The following is a 22,989-nucleotide window of genomic DNA, read 5'->3' as shown; positions in this document are numbered from 1 at the left end:
AGATAATGCAGCTCAGCTATAATGAGGCTGAACATTGTGTGTATTGTTACGTATTCTGTCAATGATGGAAAGAAATTATTAGGAGAGTTAGTCTGTTACTCATTGTTTTTTTTAAGTTGGCAGTCAGAATGGATTGAGCCAGATGTCTAAAATGCACTTGTAGAAATTTTTGAATATTTTGGCTGTTCGTTCCCACTAAATTGAGATCTGCAGAAATGTCAGATTGCCTACTAGTAAGGGTTGCTTTTAAAGAAGCATGCTGTATGTTAGGCTCTGCAAAAGCACATGAAAAAAACTGATGAAAAAGGAAGGAAAATAATGCTTAATGCTAAAAAGGGTCTTTCAGATTTCTAACAACATATAGCTTTTTTTTCCATAAAGTTTTTCATTGCTATGGTTATTTGCTGTGATAAACAAGTCTGAGAGACCATGAAAAATTTATCAGTTTCATAAGTATATTCTTCCTTATAATTTATAAACTTTACTTTTTTTAGTGTGTCTATCCATAAAAAGTTTTAATTTGAGTAATTTGGAAGAGAAAATCCTACTTTCCTTTCTTGCAAATCATTTGCTTTATGGAGAACTCATTTTAAAGTTAGCCATGGAGCTACAATTATTTATCCAAAGTTATCTGACTATTTGGCAATGCTTCAGAGTTCTCTTCTGCAGAACACAGTACGGCACACATAAGTGTCGTAGTGTTTGGTTGTTCTCAGCACCTCATCAGTCAGAAGAGGTAACAATACTTTCAGTTTTTCTTTGTGAATGTCAGTTGAGTCACATTTTTGTTCTCTCAGATCAGCTTGCTTGAATGATGGTAATAACATTCATCTTATTAATATGGTATAATTTAAATATACCGTAGCAGTTTTAGAAATTCTGTTCCATTTAGCAGAATCTCTGTTGCCCCCTTTTTCAGATGACGGTTGCTGCTGGTACGAGCATTGAGAATAACATTCAAAGGACCATATCCTGCCCTAATGTATGTTTTACATATTTCGGATTTCTGTGTAATTTAAACGCAAATCCTCCTTTTGTGACTGATATTTTATTGCCCAGAGATGCCTGTCATCTTGAGGTTACTTCATACTGTATGTTATATATATATTTCAGGGTCATTTAATATTGTACTACAAGTGAGGTCTTAGCCTATCAAAATGCTGAATTGGTGTCATTTTTTTCCTGTATGGTTTGATGGCACTGCTAAATAAAGACAATGATAATGCATTCACAGATCCTTCTGAATTTACCTTGCTTCCCTCTCAGCTCAATGCTCTTGTCAGTTGAAATCAGCAGAACAGCAGTAAACAAAATGAGGAAAGCAATGAGAGGCTATATTTATTCCACTTAATCTTGTTCTAAATTGGATTTTAATATGAAGATGTGTAATACTAAATTTGGAAGAAAGGTAATTTCATTTTTCTTGCTTAAACAAATATATCCCATGACTGAATGCAGAAAAGGGGAGTTACTACTGCAGATGAAAGTAAAGCAAGAATCTATTTTGTTAACAGGAGAAGCAATTTATTCACTTGTAGTATAATAGGTCATATATCTTTTTTACTATACCTAGTCAGTAAATTGAAAGTCACTGAACCAAAATTGAGCTTATATACATGAATGGGGAAATGTTAGCTGGAATTTGGGATGTACTGTTGAGAAAAGAATTTGGTTCTGTGTTACAGAGAAACTACTTTCTATCATGTAACGTGTTTAATCATTTACTTTTCAGCTAAAAATAATCTTTTTCATCAGGGAGCTATCAGAAGTTCTGGATAAACATTTCCATCACTTTTAAAATATAACTAACAATTGAACTATGAGTACAATACAGTTAAAGTTACTAATACCTAAGAAAAAAGGTACTGTGATTCAACATCGGAGGAATGAAGTATGTTCTTGCCAATCTGGAAAATGAAGAAAAAAAAAAAAAAAAGTAGAACAACCTTTTTCTCCTGAGATGTTCGTGGTCCTAAGGGAACTTCAAGAAATTATTTCTGCTGTAGTGAAAGAAAATTATACATTTGAAATCTTGAATCTTTGTGGATTTTGTAGATATACCCCTTGAATGGACCAATACTGTAACTTCTTGACTATGATTTGTACTGCTAGAAGGAGCATGGTGGTGGTGTGACAGCAGTTGGACAAGGTGATCTTAGCAGTCTTTTCCAACCTTAATGATCCTATGATTCCACATTCACAATTACCTCTAAGCAGAGGAAAAGTGTGATTTTATGCATGACTAATCCCCAGTCTTTTCCAGATTTCAAACATTATTTTAACTTTGGCAGGGCAATTTTAGTATTTCAGTCTGCAAATAGAAATATTTATGATGAGAGATAACAGTTCACAAGCATGAAAAAATGCAGAATTTCGGATTTAGTTCCAGGATTCTGTACCATTTCTTAAAAAAATAAATAAAAAACAACAACAACTTTTTTTGTCTTTCAATTTGTTTTCTTAAAAAAAAAAACCAAAAACAAACCCAAAACATTAAGACAGGTTCTAAATAGATATTTTCTTAAAAGAATGGCATGCATGGATTACCGCTTCATTCTTTGGATTATATTCAGTAACACTAAAATAAGCACATAATCCATTAACTGCTGTTTTGAACAAGAATGACCTTGTTCCTGCCTTTAGAAATCAAAAGCTTTTTAAAATTATTTTAGTTTGTTCTCTTTGGACTTTATGATGATTTTTTTTTTTTCTTTTTTGTCAAAAAAAAAAGGATGGAAGATAAAATTTAGAATTTATCATTTCTGACTCCATCTCCTGATTTACCTGTCTAAAGTTTAATGTCAAATTTATTGTAGCTATCTCTGCTCTAGAGGCAGTGGAGGTTAGAGTTAGTTATCACCTGTCAGCTCATGAGGATATCAGTCTTTGTCCATTGACTGAAAAGGGCACCCTAAGAACTCATCTTGGCTTAGACACCTTGCTTATACAGGTGATTAAAATCATGTAATACAAACTCTGCTTTCCTAGTTTAAGATGTTGTTTAGAACAAAAATTACCTCACCAGACTGCAGCCTCCTAAAATCTTCATGTTCAGTTAAACTATGATACAGCTTCTTTCAATGGAGAAAACAAGGTATATGCTGTTAACATGACATGGAGGAATTCTGACTGAGGGGTCTTCTCTTGATTTAGGCAGTAAGTTGAGTGTATAGATTAGACTAGACATTAAAGACCATTCTCACAGCTGAATCTTGGAAAAAAGATATAATTCATGTAACAGTGAAATTGAAATCTTGAAATTCATTGAAAGAATAGGCATAGGCTCCAATATTTTCTTCTGAATTCTCTCCACAAACTGCAAAGAAATATTAAGAGGACTTTAACAAGAAGCTTATTTCCTGTTCTAGATTTCACTAGAACACTAAAATCAAAATCTTTCATATTTAAAACTATTATTTATTTTCTTCTGTGGAGAAAACCAGTTCAGTCATAAAGGGTGTGAAACAAGCTCTTTCCATTGTCGTTTATTTATATCCAAATCATCAGTGGGTGAAGAGGTGTTTTAGATTCTTACTGTATGAATGCATAGAAGCAACCTAATTCTTAACTCTGAAGACTCTTAACAAGAAGATGCAGTATTTGTTCTACCTCAGACTTTGAAATGATTCTCAATGAAAATTTATTGTGCAGGTGAGTTTTTAGGCTTGAATTCCTCAAATTTGTTTCCAGTTGTATCAGATTTTGTAACTTATTTCAAAGCATCCTATTCAGAGACAGAATACAATCCTTACCAACAGCTTCACATCATCCAAATACATGAACTTTCAGTCATCAACCTTGCTGCAAGCTTTGTAGTTACCTCTTCACTCAACATCTTGCAGGGAGAACAGGAAGGGAAGGGAGTTATGTTTTACATGTACTTCTCTTGGCATTAGATCTTCCTAGGACATTGTAGCAACTACAAAAGCACACCCAGCTTCAGTTTTTTTAAAAAACAGCATATCTGAAAATTGTCAAATTGATGGATAACTAAAAAAGTTGTTATTCCTTCCTAAATACTCTGGCCACTTGGTGATTGGGAACCATTTATATAGCCCTTCATCACTGAATAAAGGCAGGTTTCTTAGACTTTTTCCACAAGTATGCTTTATGTTATGACTGATTGTTCTTTAGCTAATTAGAAAAAAAAATCATAAGTGTAGCAATTTAATGCACTGTTTCATATATGAGAAAATACATTAATTAAATATTTTTATTATTTCAATTATTCCACTGAATTCCAAACCTGCAATTAACTGTATGAACTGTAACTGGCATTAAGTTTATTAAATGCAAAGTTGAAACTTTGTTTGAATACATGGTAAGTTTTCAGTTACTGGATTACTTATTCTGCAGTGTTTTATGGTTTCTTGTAATTACTGTGAATTGCACAAGTTTATATTTCTGCTGTTCATAAAAGGGATGACAGTGAACCAAATTAATGTCCTCAGTGGAAAACATTCTCACAAGCATACAATTTTCAGTCAGTATACACTGTACTAATTCAGCATTTTAATTACGTGACATTAATACTATACAATTTTCTAGGACTCGGTTATTTAGTCAAATATGCATTTAATTTGGCTTTTTTGGCTCTTAATCTCAGAGCTAAAATATACTTTGAGAAGTACTCATCTATAAAGAGAATTTGAGGTGCTAAAGCTGTACATAAAACAGGGAATGTCCTGTGCGTGATTCATATATGCTAAAATATTAAATAAAAAAAAAAAGACTACACCCAATGGATGGTACATTATTTTACTTCATTGAAATACACTGAATAAAATACACTTCACTGAAATAAAACTGAAAATCAAAAATAAACTTCTATATATTCAAACTTTAGAACTCAGAAATTATCATGTGTTATGGTGTGTGCTGAGAGTGCTAGCAGAGTACCAAGACACTTTCCACCATCTATCAGTGTTCCTGGTCAACCGGAGTGGTTTCAGGGGATTGGAGGCTTGCCAATGTGACTCCCATCTACATGAAGGATCATAAGGAGGATTTAGGGAATTATAGGCATGTCAGTTTGACCTTGATGGCATGGAAAGTTATGGACCAGATCATCTTGAGATCATAGAGTAGATGCAGGACAACTGGGGGATCAGGCCCTGCTGATCCTGCTTGACCAACATATTCTCCTCCCAGGACCTGCCTGGTGAATGAGGAAAAGGCTGTTGACGTAGTATGTGTAGACTTTAGCAAAACCTTTGACACTATTTTCCACAATATTCTCCTGGAGAAACTGGCAGCCTATGGTTTGGACAGGTAACCTCTTTGCTGGGTAAATAACTGGCTGTAGGGCCAAGCCCAGAGAGTGGTGGTGAATGGAGTTAAATCCAGCTGGCAACCAATCAAAATGCTGTTCTGCAGGGGTTAGTATTGGGGCCTGTCCTTTTTAATATCTACATTGATGACCTGGACAAGGGGATAGAGTGCCCCCTCAGTAAGTTTGCAGATGACATCAAGCTAGAAGGAAGTCTTGATCTGCCTGGGTATAGGGAGGCCCTTAAGAAGGATCTGGGTCTAGATTAATGAGCCAAGACCGATGGAACGAAGTTCAACATGACCAAGTGCTGTATCCTGCCCTTTAGTTACAAAAATCCCAGGCAACATTACAGGCTTGGGGCAGAGTAGCTAGAAGACTGTATGGAAGAAATGAACTTGGAGGCATTGGTCAGCATTCAGCTAAACATGAGCCAGCAGTGTACTTAGATGGCCAGGGAGGCCAGTGGCATCCTGGCCCCTGTACTCAGCTCTGGTGAGACTGCACCTTGTCTTTTTCAGCCCCTCACTACAAGAAAGGCATCAAGACCCTGGGGCATGTCCAGAGCCTGTCCAGAGCCGGGCAATGAAGCTGATGAGGAGTCTAGAGCACAGGTGTCATTAGGAACAGCTGAAGGAACTGGGATTGTTTAGTCTGGACAAGAGGACGCTCAGGGGAGACCTTATTGCTCTCTACAAGAAATGAGGTTGTGGTGAAGTGGGGATCAGCCTCTTCTCCTGTGATAGGACTAGAGAAAATAGCCTCAAGTTGCATCAGGGGAGGTTCAGGTTGGATATTAAGAAAAATTTCTCCTTTGAAAGAGTGGTCAGGCAGTGGAATGGGCTGCCCAGGGAGGTGATTGAGTCACCATCCCTAGAGGTGTTAAAAAAACATTTAGATGTTGTACTAAGGGATGTGGTTTAGTGGAGAAATAGCAGTGGAGGTGGACAGTTGGACTGGATGATCTTGGAGGTCTTTTCCAACCTTGGCAATTCTGTGATGAATTTCAAGGTGTAATTTTCTGGTCAGTTTCCCACAATGAAAAGTATAATTTGCATGCTGCTTCTCTGGTTTACACCTTCACAGTCTTCATAATAGACCTCAATTTCCTTTTATTCCTACATAAACTTTCTGTTTTCTTTTTCTCATTATTATAAATTTTCTTACCTGAGAGAAAATGAGTGAAGAAAATGATGTTATAGACAACGGTAATTTGACAGTTTATTACTTTCTCTTGTTCTTTTAGGGGGGCAATAAGAGATGCTTAACTGTTGTTTGCTGTCTTTCTTTCTTGCAAAATATTGCAAACCTTGACCATATCTGTATATAAGTGCTATTTTTATATATTTTCTGTTGAACAGCCTATTCTTTTGATGTATGTTTCAGAAAATGAACTCTTTCTTAATAAGAAGTAATATCTGCAGTTGGTATCCTTAGAGTTCACATGAGTTCTAATATGCCTCAGTGGAAGTTAGCTGTGGATATATAGTCATTTAAAATGAATAGTCTGTCATAGTTTTTATCTCTGTCATTACTTGGTCTAGAAACCACTTAAGCTAATGGTCAATATAAAATCAGGACACTTTGTACGCAGACCCACTTGCTGCAGTTGTGTGATCTTGAGCTTCTGCAAAATAGGTTTATTAATACTTGTATTTTCTTCATTCAAGACAGCAACTTAAATGTGAGGGTTTTTTTTTTTAATAAAAATGTGCTTTATATAATAAATTAGATTTTTTTCATTACGTATATTTGAAAACAAAGCAAATTATTAATTTTTAAAAAATGCAAAGCATTTTTCTGTTACTGTTACTGTTACTGTTTACTGTTACATAGAAAAGCCACATCTGGTCTGTCAGGAATTTTGACATAGCAAGTTTGATGCCAGCATGTGTGCTTCAAGCTGCTTTCTTTGGGCAGATGCTTTTATTAGTTACATAGTTTAATGTGTGTAAAATTTTAATACAAAATGATTACCTTATAGGTCTTGACAAGATAAATGGCATACACTGAGATATTTTATACAGAAGTTCTGTAGAAATACATCAATTTGCCTGTGTTTTATCCAGTTTTATCCAGCATGTTTTAAAAGCACTGTTTTTATTCATTCTCAGTTCTTTACACTACTTTGAAAATATTTGGGGAAGGTTACAATGAGGTGCAGAGAAACGACAGAAAACACTGATAAAACGCAGAAAACTTAAAATTTCCTAAAAGAGAATGAAACTATTTCCTATGCTTTCTTGGTAGTTTTTCTTCTACCAAAGACTGAGAGGAAAAGATAATCCCAAACTACTAGATAAAAGAACAAAAAGTCAGAAGCCTAAGGATAATTACAAATCCCCAACCTTTACCAGGGAACTGTGAAAGCACCTTGACATTTCAGGTCAGCTCCTTCAGCTTTCTTTCAGCCTTCAGAGGACTTGAGGATTTCCCTAATAGTGATCTACCTCTTGAAGATACAAACATGGTTTATGTGATTCACAAAGGAATGTTTACTGGTCTGACACATCCATGTAGCAGACCCTGTAAGCACTCAGATGTTTCTTTGCTGATGGGGAAAAAAAGAAAACAAGTGGGTTTCTATTTTCTAGTGTTTATTCAAACTCTGTAGTTCAGTCTTTAGGAATTACTTCACAAACAAATCTGCAAGCAAGAAAGCAAATTCAGTTTGTTCTCATTCAGCCAATCAGCATATTTTTGTCACAATGCTAATCTGGCTGTCATCTCTCATTTCCTTGCCATAGAACCAGTGAATTGCACTGTGTAGATCTCATGTCAGGCAGTTACATGGTAGATCTGCCATCTGTCCAGCTCTGTCAAGTATCACAGAATCACAGAATCACAGAATGGCCAGGGTTGGAAGGGACCTCATGGATCATGAATCTCCAACCTCTCTGCCACAGGCAGGGCCACCAACCTCCACATTCAATACTAGACCAGGCTGCCCAGGGCCCAATCCAATCTGGCCTTGAACACCTCCAGGGATGGGGCATCCACAACCTCTCTGGGCAGCTGTGCCAGCACCTCACCACTCTCTCTGTAAAGAACTTCCCCCTGACACCCAACCTAAATCTTCCCTCCCTCAACTAAAAACCATTTCCCCTTGTCCTGCTGTTATCTACCTTTTCAAAGAGTTGATTTCCCTCCTGTTTGTAGGCTCCCTTTAGGTATTGAAAGGCTGCAATGAGGTCACCCCGCAGCCTTTTCTCCAAGCTGAACAAGCCCAGCTCCCTCAGACTGTCTTCATAGGGGCGGTGCTCCAGTCCCCTGATCATCTTTGTGGCCCTCTTCTGGACAGTATGTTAAATCCTAAGGTGTAAAGAGAAAGCAGCAGTGCACTACAAATCAGGAAATGTGTCACTGCCATATGTATGTGTTAGCAGTGGCAGCTGTTTCTCACTCTTAATGTTTCCTCCCATTTTCCTCCTATGCGATCTGTCTGGTGGTTCTCGGTTGGTTGGTTTCCATTTCTCAAATACACTTTACTCACAGCACTGCAATCAGAACTGCTAGTCCCAGACATACCCTGCTGTGGCTCTGTATTCACTTACGCACCATCTTGAGTCAAAGTGAAGGTTTCATTCAAGCATCCTTACATTCCTAGCATTTTTATTGGTTCTAGCATAAAAGCTGCCAAACAAGAGCAGCAAAGGTCAAAACTGTCCCTTTGACCAAACTCATAAAAAAGTGTCTAGTGCGCTTCTTTGCAAATTGAAGCCTAAATGGATTTAGAAAATCCTTTAAAATTTGTAATTCTCTGCCTTTGCCACATGGCTGTCATGTACTGTGATTTTGTCAGCATTACAGTGTGAAGTTTTGTTTAATCTATTCAAGGCATAGATAATTGCCACTCCCAGTGATTAGTGGAAGTCTGGTAAAAAGCTCACTGTCAATTGAGGCTGGGATTTGAATTACTTGGTATATATAGCAGCTTCTTAGTCATAAGCTTTTCTACTTGTTTGTCTTAAAGTGTGTACATGTGCTGATATTTCAATTAAACATCTTCAGCTCTAATTTCTAAAAAAAAAAAGAATTAACTCTGGTTACTTCTAATTTGATTAGTGCATCGAATCACAGGTTTCTTTTCCTGCAGCCAGTAACATCATTATATTTTGCTTTGATATTGTATAAATTTTTATGACTATTAAGGATGTTGGCTGACTCCTGGAAGTTTAAATAGTCAGTTGTTGTGAAAAGAATGTTATTCAACATTTACAGTACTTCTAATTCCCCTAAAAGATGCAATCTTTTAGAATTGCAGGCTATGACAATAAACAATAATTTCTTAGAGCATTGGTATTAGTGATGTTCATACTACTCAGTTTTAATATTGATGTTCAGCATTTCAGTAGTGCTATCCTGGTCCTAAACCTTCACGGTGTCAAATCATACATTAATGTGGTGAAGTGTATGAACACAAGGGTTATCTCACAATAGTGCTTCAGGTGTTTGGTGGGTCACAGTGTCACCTTGCAGCTCTTGTCTTCTGCTTGCAGCTGTGATCAGAGCACATTCCTCTTCCCACCTGCCTTGTGTACCAACTTGTTCCTCTTCCCAGTAACACTGGCTGCAGATGAAAACCATTCTGATTTATGTGAGGGTGTACCTGTGATAATTTAACCCAGCAACTGGAAAAAGTATCTTTTCCCCAGCATAGACACTGCTGAGATGAATATGTGCCATGGAAATCTTTTTTTGAATAGAATCAATTTCTAATACCATTTAGAAATGGTTCCTAAAAATGTGGCTATAATCAGAAGATTGTAGAAAGCGTTGTTATATATGTGACAGATAAGCAGACAAATCAGCCCCATTAACAAGTTAAAACATTGTTCTTTCAATCTATCTCCCATAATACAAAACTTCTTTCATTTAGGTGGGCAGTAGGTGCTAGTATTGTAATTGCTAGCTCTAGCAATAACAGTAGTTTGGAGTTTGAGAGTAACATACATGTTTTGAGGACAACATAACCCCCACAGATGTTCAGAAACTCCACTCTTAACACTTGCTTCCATGCTTACTGTTGGAGTTATGCATAGAATTAAAATTAAAATCATTGTAAATTCTAAAAAATAAATATCATTTGCCATGATACAGCCAGATTAGATCTAGTACATCAGCACAGCTAAAATTAACGTTTATCAGTGCTGGAATGTAATTTGTTGTTGAGGTCTCCTAGCCTCTCTTGATTTTGAAGCACAGCTATTGCTTAATAAGCCTGGAAGTCTTTCTTTCCCTTGCTGCTGTGGTGCCTTGATGGAACCAAGGGGAGGCAGAGGAGAAAGATATGTAATTTAAAGCAGAAAAATCCTGGGCTGGAAAGAAATAAAGATGAGACTGAAATGGGCAGCCTAAGACTGGAAGAGGAAAGAAAATAAGAATGGAGCATTTAAATGCGGAGTCTGGAAGCAGGCAGAGGACCAGAGACGCCAGTGGGAGCAGAAGCTGGCGGCTGTGAGAGACTTAGAAAAACAGACTGATGAGAAGTAGAGTGGAGAAGTAAGATTTTAGTGACATGACACCCCCAGCTGAAAAAGAGCATGGAAATGAAAACTTTTGGTTGAAATGTGTCAGTTTACATAGAAAAGATTTTTCATGTCTAGAGGCTTAATCAGAGTGGAAGCACAACAGATGTGCCCCCCCCTCAGAGGGTATCCTGACTTCAGATGGAAGCAACCATAGACAATGGTATGACAGTGTCTTATATGCATCAAACACTTCGTAGACAGCCATAATCCTGGTATTGGCACCTACATGACACTCCTGCACTCTTCTAAGAGAATGTTGCTGTAAATCAACATTTATATATTATATATAATATATATATATTTATTATAATATATAATATATTATATATAAACATCTACATTACGTTGCAAGCAGCTAGATTGAAATTTTATATATATATATTAGATATATATATATTATATATATATATATATATATATATAATATATTCTATATTGAAATTTTGTTGTGATTGTTCCCTCCATTAATAGGTTTGGTTTATTAAACTGCTAGCAGTAGTATTCATCTTCTAAGATGAAACAAACATGCCCCAAGAAATAAAAGAAATTATTTTAAAGGTCAATATTACTTAAGTACTTCTTTCACGCTTTCAGCAGATTGGAGCTAACTAGGAAGTATGCTGATATTGCATGTGACCAGAGATCAGAGGAAAAAACGTACAGCAAAGACCAAGGAAGTCATTGATGCATAAATGCTTTATACAGTAATGATTAAATATACATATAGTAAGAAAAGATTAAACATGATTTCAATTTCCCAAAGGAGCTGCCAAGAAAAGAAATCTATACCATGAGAAGTGTAAGTTGTATATTTCAAATACAGCATATTTATTTGCTTTATCTCCATGATGACACATCATTAAAATAAATTTGGGGAAGTGCTCCATAAATATTATGTTTGCATTCTAATGCTGCTGCAGTGTGAAGTAGTTTATGTTTACAAGATAGAAATGGGAATATGATCTGCAGAGGTTCAGTTTTACCTGACCTTTGTATTGCCCCATTACTTTTTCATTCATACTTACTAATCCTGTAAAAGGTTATCTGGGTAGTGATATAGCAAATCCTCAAACGGTTTTCTTCATTTGTTACATTTTAATCGAGGTGAAGAAAAGGAACATAAAAGAATTTTAAAAGAGCTTGTCATCTGTTCGTTATTTGTTGTCTGACCTTCACTATGTACATTTATTTGCATGTAAAATGTGCTTTTTTATCTATATGTGTCCATTCTTTGTATTATACATCATACAGACCCAGTGATACCAAATTATTAGCATCACCTTGCTTCTTATTCTTTTATCTTCAGTTTTACACACTAAAAGACATAATAGACATAATTATACAGTAATGCATAATAATAGGGTAAGAGAGAAGTGTGAAGAGATGGATGATTTGAAATAAGGAAAATATTTAAAAATTAAACCAAAAGGACAAAGAAGAAACATTATTTATAGACAAATGAGCAGAAAAGAACCTCATGAACATAATTCTAGAATGGCCTCTTGTAGTCTGCTAGATGCATACAACAGTAGTATATTCTTCCAAAGACAAATAATGAACAAATTTTGCTTATATTTTGATGCTTATTTGATTTTGATGCATATTTTCTGACTTTTTGGGATTTAGTATTCTTATACTTGGACAAACAAACTCTTTAAGTTTCTAGTAAGATTTAAACAGATAGAAAAAGAAAACTTTTCAAATCTTAGTTTACAGTAGATTAAGCAGCAGACTTCCCAAAATTAGTCTGATTCTGTCTAACTTTCCATTGTGAGCATAATATGCATGCAGTTACGAAAAACTGATATTGAGAAGGAATGATAAATGATACATAAAGCATTTTTAAAATGCTTATTTTAAAAATAAATGTGAACATTATTTTATTTTAGCATTCTGAGTTATTCAGTTTCTAGGTTTATAAACTTATGAGGACATGCAGAAACTGGTTACTCCCTGAGTACACTGTGAGGGTGTCTCATCAGTGTGCCTCTGGAGTGTTCCTGTTTGATTTTAGCTGATGAAGCAGGCAAAATCTGTGTATGAAAATTAAATTGTTGGTATTTGTTATGAATAAAACAAGAGTTCTCCTGTCTTCTATATGGACAAATCCTCCAGATGAAGATTAAAAACTGCTAACAAAATTCAATTAATTGCATCATGACTTATGGAATTAACTAGCATTGTATTTGAGGAATAGACAATAGATTCGCTGCTCTAACGCAGTGGCTGCACTAGAAAACTGAAAAAGAATCAGCTGAGAATACTGTGAAGCACATTCAGATATGAGACATATGCTAAGTAAATGGTTTTCTCTGTTAAGTTCTTGATGTCTTGACATGAGCTCATTCTGGGCCCCCTGAAAGACATAATCCTTACAGGGGAGCGGAAGAGCAACAATCTGTTTGAGAGTAGATTACAAGGATACAATCAGAACTCATTTCCACTTTACAGTATTATCAAAGGTATAAAAACAGCTTGTGTGGAAAAAGGATTTACTCATTTCAAAACTTACAGAAGTACATCTTAAGATGGTCTAATATTTGTGAATTAAAGAAGTACTTTACCATTGACTTCAGTATATTTTGCTCAGTTTCATCAGGTGAAAATCTGGCACTTTGTCTCTTTTATCTACTACTTTTGCTAGAGCAATATAATTTGAAATTTACTGAAATATTATTAGCCCAAGCTTACACTAGAAAGTCTGGTTTTTCTTGCTGTCACACAAAAAGAGTTTAATATTTCCACCTAGTTTCAGAAAGTTTTAGTTTTTTCTTTTTCAGGCAAGTATTATTAATGAATCTTTGTTAGGAACCACTATTGTACTTATATTAGTTATCTAAACTTTGTAATACTTTTTTTTTTTTTTTTTTTTTTGTTCCATAAACAGTTTATTTGATCTTTCTATTTAAAGAAAATAGATACAGAACTAACCATTTTTTGAACTAAATTGGCTTTAAAATATTGGATAAGAATCCATACTTATCTTGAGGATGAATCAATTATGATTGATAGCTATACCCTTAAGCACTGTCTTTGAAAAGACGCAGTTTCTCAAGATGTATTATTTATTATTAGATAAAGTTAATCAGTATGTGATTTACCTGTCTGGTAATTTAAATATTTAAAACATATTATTTGTCATAAATGACTTGACTGCAGCTGTAAGTTTGCCTCTAAATCTAACTCTAGGGTATGTTGTCCCTGGAATAATAGAAAACTGATAGTCTTCCTTTATTTTGATTTTCTAATGCATTTGCACCTCTTTCAACACTTCCAGTTTTGTTGCTGTGCCACAGATGGCAGCAGAGGGGCAGTCTGATAAAATTGTGTCTGACATGGGAGTGCATGTGAAGCCAAGGTGTATTTGAATTCCTCTGTGCGCTTTTTGGTATCCAAAAATGTTCAGCAAGCAATAGTGACCATCAGTAGGATCCATCTTTTCTGCATGGAGAAATTTAGTGACACACCTTTGCTTCATATGTACTTCCACATCAGATGCCGCTTTCTCAAAGTGCCTCTCTGCTGCCACCTGTCTTGCAGCAACAAGATGAAATGGAATGTTTGTGGGAAAGTTCAACCCCTACTGCCATGCCACAAACATCCACCACTGAGGTTGCGGGCCAACACAGTAAAATAGGAGGCATAGTTGTCAGAGCAGCAGCAGTAATTCCCTTCAGTCTCAGATATTATTCAGATTTCTGACATTATTTTGTTTGCTTTCTACTTACAATTTAATACAATTTTCATAGGTAGCAAATTTTGCTATTAAAAAAGTTTGCTGTTAATCAGGAAAAGGAGGAATATTTTTCCTTTGTTTACATTTATGATGTTGTTTCTACACAAAGATGAGAAAAAATAGAAACGAGAGCTCTAACTGAAAAGTGAGCTGATGTCAAAAGGTAATATGGCCTGTGCTGCTCACCCAAGACTCTCTAAAGGAAGAGATAGCAATAAAAGCATGGAGGGTGAGCATACTCAATACAGACTCATCTACCTTATGAAAGTGTATAATTCAGTTCTTCTGAATTGCTGCTTGTTTGTCAGCCCACATATCAGTGATGTCTGTCTTTTTTCTGTTGATTTATCAGGAAAATGATTATGCAGTATGTAGCTGAGACCAATTATCTGTCACCTTGTCACATTACCTCTGACTTGTCCCTGGCAATTTACAGCTTCCTATTTTATTCTTAGGCAGTAAGTTCCTTCAGAGATAAACCATATTTTTCTTTCCTTTTATGCCATGCAGTATAATGAAATATTAAGCCTTAAAGTATAGTATATATATATATATACTATATATAAGTATAGTTTCTAGGCATACTGATAGAAATTAATAAAAACTACTTAATGTGAAATAAATGTGCTGTGTGTATGGCATTTTAGGCATAAGGGCTGAATGTGAAGTTTCTGTTACATTCACTTGGGTTAGTCAGAGATGATGACAAGTGTATGTGCACTTAATGTGAAAGTGTTTCTATGCATTACACTGCTGAAGGCAAAATTTCCAAAGCTGTGAAGGGATGATGTGTTTGTTTTTTAACATTTTCAGAAGACTTAAAAACTTCAGTTCTATTTGTCAAACTGAAATTTTAGATCTTGTTCCTTCAAATAAAGTTTACTGGTTTAGACTTTGTAAGTCTGATTGACTTTTGAGAGCGGCATCAAGTCAAACTTGTAAATCAGGATAGAGGAATCCCAACAAGATGGACTACTCCTTTGATTTAGGTTATCAAGATGCAGACAGCTTTTTTGAATTAAGAGTTCCCAAAATATTAAGGCTTTATGAGATCTACTTTGGCCAGATTTACTACTGTGAGAGACTAACTTTCAGACCTGGTTAGCCTCACCACTTCAACAGATCTGATGGAGAGCACAGCTAATGAGGTACATTGTGATCTGGGCCCCTGCATGAATTCTTTCTGTGACTGGAAATAATGCAGTAGGTGCTAGAGGCATTGCTGCTGCCTGGCACTTTTAAGCCACAGGGAATCATTTATAGCATTACTGCTACCATAGAAACCTATTTCAACTCAACAAAAATTCAATTCATGGAAAAAGCTTTTGAGACTGAGTCATTCATATGTTGTTACTCCAAAGAGGTTTGACAATGCAGCTGAAACTTTTGGAAACATTTTACAGTCTCTCAGAATAGTAGTTTTATTCATAGGGTTTGAAACTCTGACTGTATCCATAATGTAGTTATGTGGCTTGTCATTTTAGTAGCCTGAACATAAATTAACATTTTCCACCAATGCCTGCGTAATGTCTTCAGTTTCTAAAGAAGTGAAGAAATCTGTGAAAGCTATTGAATTTCTACTGCTGAGCTCTCAGGCTTTCAGAGCCCAATACTATCTGACCATGTTCATGGTATTCCACACAGGGAGAGTTTAATGGCTAACATCAAATTCACTTATTTGAAGATGTTTAACAGTACATGGGATTTTGATTTAGAAAAGTGATCTAGCAATATACTGAAATCATAGGACAAGCACAATATAGCAATTGCAATGTACAGTTGAAATGTGATTCCTGCTGCCAGTTTCTGTGTTCATCATCGTGACTCTGAATGTCTCTGGTCAGCAGGAAGGAATACATAAACAGGCAGAAGCTAGCTCAAGATCTTTACTCTCTTCAAAGTTCATTTTGATGGTTGTTTTATTTCTATACTCTTATAGCTACATACGCACTTCCCTCATGCTGATCTGGCTGACAGGCAAGGGAGGATAATGCTTTCTATTGATTATTTTAGGAAAGGCCATTTACAGAAAAGAACAGAAACTGTAGGGATAGACACTGGGAGTCCCCAGGCATTGCACAGTGCACAGAACCCTCTCAACCTTCAAGCCTTGCGGATGTACTCAGCAGGAGTTCTGGAATTAACCAGGCTGAGCCAGCACCCCAGGATAAGCAGTGAGGGCCATGTAGTTACAAATTGCCTGGTTATGTCCATTGATCAATCAGAGCCAACAGGGTCAGAGGCTCTCAGGTCAGGTTGGGGTCTTTGCTGCGGGGCAGTGAAAGTGGAGTTTGGGAAGCTGGTGGAGCCCAGGTATCTCCTTAAATCTCCTGTTCTGGGAGCTCTTGGGTAGACACTCTCAGCAGTGCCATCACAAGATGGAAGGGGAGATGGGCCCTGTTGCCAAATTCCTCCCACAACATTTGTCTGTGGGCTGACAGTTCCAGTCTGAGCTCCTGGCTGTGGAGAGAGGCCAGATAAGGCCCTTGGGAGGTGCAGGCAGCCATCTTATCCCCCATAGCATCACAGAGAAAGCAGCATACTGAAGGGACCAGGGAAGCCCTTTGTGGAAAAGAGGACAAAAGAGCCTAAAGTTCCCAGAAAGGCAGCTGCAGCATGGTCTAGTTGAGCCAGATGCAGCTCGTGTCCCTGATTTTGTGTCCTGCTCCACTCCTGATGCCTGGCTGAAATCTCCTGGCCAGAGCGAGGGCAGGAGTTGGGAGCAGTCAGCATGGGCTGCCCACCTCTAACTTAAACTTTCCCACTGGACTACCTTTCCTGGCAAAATGCTGGCACTAGGAGCAGAACAGAGAGGAGGTCTGTCGCTCTGCTGGCAAAACCAGGCAGTCTCTGTCTCTTGGGGCATGGTGCTGAGGGATGACAGGAGCCTTTGTTGCCTGACAGCCAGTCATTGCCTAGACATCTCCTCAGAAAGGTGGAGAAGGCTATGAAATGATCTTTGCCCAGCAGGAAAGGGCCAGGTAGTACTGGTCAAGCCAGTAGTGTGCCCAGGATGCCAAGAATACCAATGGCATTCTGGCCTGTGAAAGAAACGGTGTGGCCAGTAGGACTAGGGAAGCTGATGGAACTGGTGCTGTGTTGCCTGGAAGAGACTGAGACCTCATCACTCTCTACATCTGCCTGAAAGGAGGTTGTAGTGAGGACATCTTTTCTTGGATCACAAGTGATAGGACACAAAGAAATGGCCTCAAGTTTCCTGTATCAGGTGGGATTTAGATTGGATCTGAGGAATAATTTTTTAATGGAGAAGCTGGTCAAGCTCTGGAAGGGGCTACTTAGGGAAGTGATAGAGTTGTCATTACTGGAGATAATTCAAAAGATGTGTGCTAAGACACTTAGGGACATGATTTATTCTTAGCCTTGATAGTGTTAAGTGCTTGCAGTTGATGATCTTGAATATTTTTTCCAACCAAAATGATTCTATGATTCTGTGATTCTGTGCCTGAAGAGCTAAACAAAAAGAAGTGGACAAACTGCTTAGGCTCTGAGCAATATCAGCCTCTGGGTCATCTATCCAGTAGGCAGTTCAGAAGTTTATAGCTAATTAGACATTATTTTGATGTAATTTTTGATTTTCTTATTTATCTATTGACTGCAGTCACCAGAGTCCTTCAGAGCTCTAGAGCTGCTTCTCATAGCCCATGAGTATGCTATGATTGAAGACATAATTTATAAATTATCTTCATTCATGAACACAGCACGTGAATGAACACCAGTGAAAATGTTAATTAATTGAAATTTGTTATTTAGTGTCCCATTTTTCATGAATGAAGAGGACTAAATTATTTTTTCTGACTCAAAATCAATAAAGGCTTTTAAGATAATATTTATTTTTGCAATCATAATCATATTTTATAAACTACAGGACTTTATCAGCTTCTCTCTTCAGAGAGAAAAAAAGGTACTCCATTTTCAGAGTTGAAATGCTGCTATATGTTTTGCATCAATTATTCTATATTCTTATAAAAAAGATTTTGAGGCTTTAGTAATAGGTGACAGCATAGGGATGACATTGCTAATGTCGAAAGTTAACATAATATCAAGATGTTTTATTAGTGAGGAACAGAGGCTAGTGGTAACTTTGTAATTTCTGATATAAAATATACCATTCCTTAGTTTGGTGTTCTGTACGTCTGTACATTGTATGTTTTTCCTCAGGACAATATCTCTGTCAATAAGTAATAACTCATAATACTTCTTCATGAAGAACATCTGCAACCAATTATCTTGTTTTCTCTATTGAAGTTTTAAAAGCCTGTCATAGTAATATAGACCAAATGAAAATTCATTGTTAGTAACTTTTTTACCTTGTGTACAGTGTAAAGCAAAGTTTGAATAAATTTTAATGTTACACTCAATGTGTGTAAAAAAAGCAAATGTTCCATTACAGATTGCTGGAAAGAGCAAAATTGGAATTCCTTCCTAAGGTAAATATGTGTACTTTTTGGATATTAAATGCCTCTTTGGACCAACCGTAGAGCTAGTAAATCAGTATAAGCTTTAATGTAGTGATTGATAAAACATTACTAAAAAACAAATACGTTGTGTCTTACATTTCTTATCAAATAAAAAGATTAATGAAATGTATGGCTTAAATTAACTCCAGTAGAGACACCAAGAGTTATGTGTAAATGCAGTTCCATCATAAAAGTAAATATGTACTGTAGTCATCTAAATTAAAGGATTAAGTAATAGAATTTGCATGAGTGAAATGATATATATTAATTGTCACGAACTCAAAAACAGAAATAGAAAAAGCTCACAATTTGGACTTCCTGATATTCATCCTTACTGGCCAATTGCCTTGTTATCTCCTGCAAGAGTCAAACTGCCTCGTACTGCTCCACTTGGATACTAGCACTTGTAAGAGTAGGGTAATAACTACTACTCGATAATTCCTAGAGTTTAGTGGTGATTGCTACCAGCAATACCAACTGTAAAGTGGTCCATGATATCTAAAAGTGGGATTTTTTTTCACTTCTTTCAAATAAGCTTAGACTAGGACCAGCCTGAGCAGGAACAAACTAGGGCACATTCAATTCACTTAATAGAAGCCCTGTTTAGAAATATAAAGATTCTATGTTAGGCTTTGTCCAGCCCAAAAGCATGTTGGTTCAGTCACTGCCTAAATGTACCATCTTCTATGTTTATCTGCAATGATCAGCTTGAATACAGTTTTTTCTAACATACAACACAAATGAGGTGAGATAAAACTCACATTGAAAATCTGACATAATGAAGAATCTCCTAGACTTGCAAGAGGATGGCTGCATCTATTTGTGAAAGGAAAAGGTCAAATATAGTTTACGTAAAGAGATCTGTTGATTCATGAGGTCATTTACTAGACTTGATTCTCATTTTTCTTTGACAATTCTTTTGTGTGATGGAAAAATAATAATTTGATTTTTTTTTAACTTAAAGAGTTATTTGTTAAACTTTAATATTCAGAAGTTTTTTGGAGTGCTATTCAAAACAACAGAATTAAGCAAGTATATGTTTTCTCCTTCCTCCTTTCTTATATACATTTCTTTGTGAGCAATTTTGTGAAGAAATGGGAGACAGTGGAAAATGTCCAAAACATCAAATACTTGTGACTTGATTTTATAAAGTGACATTAAAAAAAAAATTAAGTATACTTAAAATACAAAATGATTGTATCTCATTTAACGCACTGTGAAAAGGGAAGAGTACAATTTTGCTGTGAAAGGAAGGATGTGCTCTTAATCAGAATAGCAGACTTGCTGACCTATTATTAATAGCTGAATTAGTGATCAGGGATAAGATTTACCCAGAGAAAATGCTGAGGGTGAAGGGAAGGAGACAAGTGTCATAAAAGTGTACGTTCCTTAAAATGAGGGAGAAGTAAAGGTCACTCTGTGTTTTGTCATGTTTGCCTGAAAGAAAACAAGATCCTTTGCCTAGAAAGAAGTCAAAACTAAGAAAGTTGAGTTTAAACTGTGCATCAGACATACTAAAAATCAACCAGACTTGTAAGCTGGATTTGGCAATAAAATAAGATTACTTACCAACATTATAAGAAAAGGGCTGTTCTGTTTACTGGTAAATGTGTGTTGCATCTTACAGTCACCCTTTATATATTCCCTCTGTCAGGACTTATTTTAGGTTATTTCTTAAGGCCATGTACTGACCTCAATCTGCCTTCTAATTGAGAGTTGTATGTATGTGTTTATACGTAGAAGCCACAGTACAGTCTGTAAAGTACTTCAACAACTTGCATGTTAGATTTCCTTTATTTTTTATTATTTTGTGTTTATTTCAATTTTGGAAAAAAAAAAGGATTATAAGCATAAAATTAAACTGTTGGCAATGGGTAGTCTTGTAATTAAAACAGAAATTTATTATTTCTTTATGCTATTTGTCTGGAGCCATTTCACATATTTAATATTTCAATATCTGGAAAAATATTCTTTTCATCAGCTGGAATAAAGTTAATCCCATTTTCCTTTGACATCAGTCCCTAAGAAAATTATTTTTTGGTTTGGTCATAGTCTGTCATTTTGCTCTTTTTCTGAATTGCACAGATTCTGAATTTGTTACTATGGAATAGTAAATTGTCATCAGTTTCGATATAGTAGTTAATCATCAAGACTTACTTTTGTAAATAACTGCAATGTTAAAAAGTATAGTAGTGTAATATAGTCTGCAGCATAACTATATCAGAACTATATTAAATGAAATGAATATGAATATCTGTGGAACAAAGCGTTTATTATTGAATGGATTTAGCTGATAGTACTCCTATCTCCTTTACAATCTCCTTTATTATACAGCTGATTCACTTCCAAACTTCAGTAGCATGACTTGAAGCAAGATTCACTACAACTCCAATTAACACTTCTGAAAAGCATGTTGATGTAGTATCCTACATGACTAATACTTCTACAGAATATACTATGTGTGATAGAACATTCTGAAATAGAAGAAATTAAAGCAAATTGCAATCCAGTCTGTATTTCCAGTCTATAAAATCTGTAACATACAAGATGTTTAAAGTTACCCATTGTAATATTTACAAATCAGTGATGTTTTACCCCATCCTTCAATAGTAATAACTCAGTATTTGTTTAATTTGGTTATAGATCCTCTGTGCTTCAGTATTCATATTAGTAGGAAGCAAAGCACATATAAAACAGTTGTCACGATGCTCATGTGCTAGAGAGATCCACTTTGGCTTCAAAAATCTAGAGAAATTCATCTTTCAATGGCAAGCATGTCCTACAGCAGGAAAATTAGGCAGATTACACCACAAGTCCTGACAGTTGTATGTTCTTCCCATTATCTTTATCTCAAAGTACTGTTGTAAAAGTATTAGTTGAACTAATATTTAAATAGCTATCATATAAGTTTCTTTTTGGATGACTTAAAATATATGTTAGAATGCAATTGAGCTACTCTTGCTTCTAAAAATCATGAAAGTAACACGATATAGTTATTGAAATTAGATATTTTTTAAAAAGCTAGGTTACATGTACTACAAAGCTAAACCAAAATATACATATGTATTTGAGCTCATTCAATATGTTCAAGGGCCTTAGTGAGACATACATTTATTATAATCCTTTGCTTTCTCTTATTCCTTTCTGGATCTTTGTAGAAGAAAAATATATGTGTTGTTTTTTAGGTAATAAAAGAGATGTGGGATTTTATTTTTCCTTGGAATATCCAATTACTTCTGTTTTAATTTGGGACCAGAGTCATAACAGTAACACAATAGTAGGCCGTCCAAATAGGGGCTGTATTAGTATGAGATGGTTTCTTCTACCCAGAAAGAAATAAGTAAGAAGAAATAAGTTTTATAAGTAAATATTTGCAAGAGTTAGTTCAAAATATAATGTAGTTTCAACGGAGTATTTTAAGAAGGAATTATTTCTTGATGGAGAACTATGTAACAGTTCTCATTCCATTTTCTGTTCAGTAGAAGTGTTGATATTATTTGTTGTTCTAGATGTTAACATTGGCTCTAAACCCCTGAAAAGTTGTTTTTTTTTAAATTTCTTCCAAGAAGTGCTGATTGTGTGCTTCTGTGTGGGAAAGTGTCTGCATATTTCAGAATCTCAGACAGTGCCCACAATTCTAAAAAAAATAAATGGAGTGTGAGTTCACAAATCCCCTGTGTTACTGAGTTAATTTTCTCTCTTATGAAACAGCAATCTCCTCTTCTTCATTTTTCTCTGCGAATTAATAGTTTCTCACACTGTCACATTTGATCATACTTTTCACATGCTTGATGTCTTGCAGGCCACTAAATAAATAAACACACACTAGTAATTCCTGGATAGTTTGAAGCATGTTAGTGGCTAAGTAAGACCGGTTAACACCTCACCCTCCTCATCTGAACCAGTGGTGTGAGTTAAACAAAGTAATTCAAAGTTCGTATTAGAGATTCACCCATTACATATGACACAGCCAAT

General features: G+C 35.8%; 1 protein-coding gene across 2 annotated transcripts in view; it reads left to right on the top strand.

The window, feature by feature from the left end:
- The first annotated feature begins 931 nt into the window (after positions 1-931).
- The window catches only part of PPFIA2 (PTPRF interacting protein alpha 2), a 129,858-nt gene continuing 107,800 nt past the window's right edge, over positions 932-22,989 (top strand). For both annotated transcript variants that reach the window (XM_042889661.1, XM_042889660.1), the window contains exon 1: positions 932-982. The gene's annotated coding sequence lies outside the window, so the exon portion shown is untranslated. The remainder of the gene's footprint in view (positions 983-22,989) is intronic.

This window comes from Lagopus leucura, unplaced genomic scaffold (genome assembly GCF_019238085.1).
Source record: "Lagopus leucura isolate 7727_CA_CO unplaced genomic scaffold, USGS_WTPT01 Super-Scaffold_100159, whole genome shotgun sequence".
NCBI lineage: Eukaryota > Metazoa > Chordata > Aves > Galliformes > Phasianidae > Lagopus > Lagopus leucura.
Note: the sequence above shows the minus strand (reverse complement) of the source record. Positions and strands in the feature narration are given on the sequence as shown.